General features: G+C 34.6%; 1 long non-coding RNA gene and 1 other non-coding gene across 2 annotated transcripts; one reads left to right on the top strand and one right to left on the bottom strand.

The window, feature by feature from the left end:
- Positions 1-533: 533 nt before the first annotated feature.
- Positions 534-1,543, top strand: LOC121223763 (uncharacterized). The gene is made up of 2 exons (XR_005921111.1): positions 534-618; positions 1,138-1,543. It is a non-coding gene; the product is annotated as an uncharacterized lncRNA (long non-coding RNA).
- Positions 1,544-3,809: 2,266 nt separating this feature from the next.
- On the bottom strand, positions 3,810-3,916 carry LOC121206342 (small nucleolar RNA R71). The gene has a single exon (XR_005901414.1). It is a non-coding gene; the product is annotated as a small nucleolar RNA R71 (small nucleolar RNA).
- Positions 3,917-4,190: the final 274 nt, after the last annotated feature.

Below are 4,190 nucleotides of genomic sequence, written 5' to 3'. Positions count from 1 at the left end.
AGTTGTTGTGGCACTCAAATAGACCAAAAATAAAGCAAAAATCAGCTAAACTTTCTCAATTTATGGCCAGCCACCCATGAAAGATGCTTCAAAAGATGCTTCAAAAGATGAAAACTCTTATTTTTAGTAAACTATCTGTAACAGCCCGATTTTGGGTCTAGTCAGAACAGTGGTTTCGGGACCACAAACCCGACGAGAAAAAAAATTTATTTTTATTATATTTTTATAGTCTATAAATTTATGAAAATATTTCGTAAAAATTTCATTCGAAAATTTTGACGTTTGAGCACTCAATTTAGTCAAAAGGACTAAATTGTAAAAAGTGCAAAAGTTGAGTTCTTTATATATGAGGTGCCTAATTGTTATGAGTTTTAAATTGAAAGTCCTTATGTGATAATTATTCCTTTAATAAGTTAGTGAATGGATATTTGTTTGGTATTTTTGATATTTGGTTGAAATAAAAAGGGTAATTTTGTAAATTAATTAAAATAACCTAATAAGACAAAAATGATAAAATCTATCATTTTTTTCCATTCTTTCTTCTTCAACCGTGGGAAAGAACTGAAAATGGCAGCCATGGATGAGCTCCATTCGGCCAAGCTTCTATGGCTTATATAGGTACGGTTTTTGTCTCGTTTTTAATGATTTTCGTATTTTTGAGATCCCCTGTTCTGACTTTAGAAATTCACCAAAAATTGTACAAACATTATTAAGAGTCATACCTTACATTCATGGATTCCTTATTGAGTCTATTTTTAGGAAAAATAAACTACATGGTTGTTGGAATTTTGTACAAGGAGAAATTCAGTTTGTAGTGCACAGGGGTCAGAGTGGTCATACCCTGAAACAGGGGAGATTTTAACTAATAAACTGTACTATTTGGCTTAACCAAAAATTCTTGAAATTTTATGAAAGAAAGTAAAATAAGTCTAGTTTCAGGGAAAATTAACGGAACTTAATTCGGAGTTTCGTAGCTCCAGATATAAATAATTTAGTGACCGTTGCTCAGGAAGATAGCTTGTAGTGAACTTGAGAATATGTTGTAAACATTGATAAAACAAGTTAATGAGTTGCTTATTGTTTTCATATGAACTTACTAAGTGAAAGCTTACCCCCCTTCTTTCCCATGTTTTCTAGAGTTTCCAGGTTAGCTCGGGTTGGAGGCCGTCAGAGATATTATCACATGTCGAGTTAACGCTATCGGCGTAAGTAAACTCAAGTGATTCTAGTCTATGGCATGTATAGGGTTTTAATGTGAGTATGTAATATTATGATTTAGCCAAAGGCATTGGCTTGTTATTAAGGTAGTATTAGTCATGTAAATTGACATATGTCGGCTAATGTCGTTATGGGCCCATATGATTATTCTTATGCATGTATGTTATTATCTCTTATGATGTGGCTTACAACATATATGCCTAGAGATTGAATTGAGATTCATTGATGACATGTTGATAGCTATAGCATTAACATGGTAAAGATGAAAGAAAAACTTATTGTAATGGTTGCATGTGAAATTACCATGGTCATGTTATGTTAGGAAGGTTTAAGTGCCTAATTTTGCCATGTTGTATGCTATTGTATAAGTATGCGTGCATGTGTTGTAAGTGTGACAAAATGGCTTGGAAAATAGCCTTGTATTTGTCCAGGTTTTGGACATGGGTTCGGGACACGGGCGTGTTCTTAGCACCCGGGCGTGTGTTCTATACCTAACGGGCGTGTGGAGCCTTAATACAAGAGATTTCCTAAGTTTTTCATGAGTTCTTAGTTGGGTCCCGAACCACTCCGGATGTATGTTTTGGGCCTCGTAAGCCCGTATATGGGACAGATTATATGTGAAAATAAAAGTTTTTAATTATTTGAGATTTCATGGCCCTGTTTAGTATGGAAGTGTTAGTAAAAGTCAAGTAGCACCTCGAACCCCGTCCCGGCGTCGGATGCGGGCGAGGGGTGTTACACTATCCCCTTCTCCTCACCTATAAATAAGACCTCATTCTCACATTTCTAATCATCCCTCATCATTCATCATTCTCTCCTTCCTAAATTCTCTTAGCATTCTTCTTTTCTCCCCACTCCTATCATCATCTTTTCATAAATATTTTAGCATTTGAGCCTCTTAAAGAACCCTTGGTAGACCACCTTAGAGAGTCATTAGCAAGGAAGCAAAGAAAAGGAACGAATGAGCCTCATCAGTCAGAGTCTTAGGTGACAGCCACTCTGAATTGGGTTTAATCTTTCTTTTCTTTAATTTAATTTAAAAATGTTATCTATGTGGTCAATGTTCTTGTTTACAACAATGATAGCTTAATTTTATTTAAGCTAGGATGGTTGCTTTGATTAAATAATTTTATTAGATTCATGCTTATAATGTTTGTGCCTCAATCGATCATGTTTTCAATTAAAATCAAGTCTGTATTTCGTTCAAACGTGATTGAAATGCAGCTGAATTAGCTAAGCGATCCTAACCAGTTGACAGCTAGTGGACACATAATTGAAATGTGCATGCTCAATTTAAATCCTAACCTGATTAAATTGCAGGTTGCATAACAACCCTAACCAAGCTCTATTATCTGCATAGGTTTTAGATTTGTGTGATTAAACTGTTTCAAACCTAACATGTCCCTATTACCTCACACGAATGCTAAGAAACCCTTAGTAAATAAGGATCAGTAAAATGTGTATTTACTAAGTAAAGAATTTCAAAAGGACGTAATGTGGTTTCCAAACTCATGAAAGATCGAGTTGCCATGGAATGTTTTTCCAAATATTATTAAGCATGTTGATAAACAATTGAGTTTACTTAAAGTAATTTTCCTAGTTTATTTATGTTACAATTGTTAGAAATTGTGTTTAATTTTGCTAAAATCTATTTCATTCATATAGTTTGCATACTTAGGATAATTTGCAATAGGGATTATTGCATTTAGTTTCATATATTTTAATCATCACTTCTCAACTATATTGTGTTTTTATTTACCAAATTGTTAATATAATTTTACAAATTAAGTAACTTAGCACAAATACAATACCTGTGGAGATGATAACTCGATACTTACTTATTACTTGATAACGACTGTGTACACTTGCACAAACCTACGCGTTACAAGTTTTTGGCACCGTTGTCGGGGATTGTCAGGTGTTGCCATAGTCATTTCTTTCATGAAATTATTTATTTTCAATTTGATTTATTTTCAATTTGATTTATTTCTAACATTACTAACTTATTCTTTTTAATTTTTTATTTTATTTTCAAGGGTTTATGAGCATAGATCAAATTATCGATTTACTCCCAGTAGACCCTAAAATTGAGTGAACTTTCACACAAAGAAAACATGAACAAATAGCTCAAATACAAGTCAAGATGGACCTTGGAAATCAGAATCAAGACCAAGGTAATAAAGTCGATCATGTGTGATATCCTATCCTCATTGCCATGACAGGGATCGATGCATCAGACAATATGCTATGCCACTTTTCAGTGAATTAAATCCAGGGATTAGAAGGTTGGATATTGAGGCAACCCAATTTGAATTGAAACCAGTGATGTTTCAAATGCTCCAAATAGTGGGCCAATTCAGTGGTATGCCCATGGAAGATCCACATCTCCATCTTCGATTATTTATGGAGGTGAGTGATTCATTTAAGACAGCCGGTGTGACTAAAGACGCACTAAGGTTGAAGTTTTTCCATACTCGTTGCAAGATCAAGCACGAGCATGGAAAAATTCATTGCCACTAAGTTCCATATCTACATGGCAAGAATTAGCAGAAAGATTTTTTGTTAAGTATTTCCCACCTAGCAAAAATGCTAAGTTGAGGAACAAGATCACAACTTTCCAACAATTCGATGACGAGTCTTTGTATGAGTCTTGGGAACAATTCAAGGAGTTACTTCGTAAGTGTCCTCATCATGGGATTCCTCATTGTATCCAGCTGGAGACATTCTATAATGGTCTCAATGCACATACAAGATTGATGGTAGATGCTTCTGCGAATGGTGCAATTTTTTCTAAGTCTTATAATGACGCTAATGAGATCTCGAGAGGATCATGAGTAATAACTATCAATGGCCAAAAAATCAAACAGCTTCAAGAAGATGTGTAGCCGGAGTTCATGAAGTTGATGCCCTCATTTCGTTATCAGCTCAGGTATCGTCTATTTCCTCTATGTTAAAACAGTTTACCAAGTTCG

Source organism: Gossypium hirsutum, chromosome A01, assembly GCF_007990345.1.
Source record: "Gossypium hirsutum isolate 1008001.06 chromosome A01, Gossypium_hirsutum_v2.1, whole genome shotgun sequence".
NCBI lineage: Eukaryota > Viridiplantae > Streptophyta > Magnoliopsida > Malvales > Malvaceae > Gossypium > Gossypium hirsutum.
This window is presented reverse-complemented; position numbering and strand designations above follow the sequence as displayed.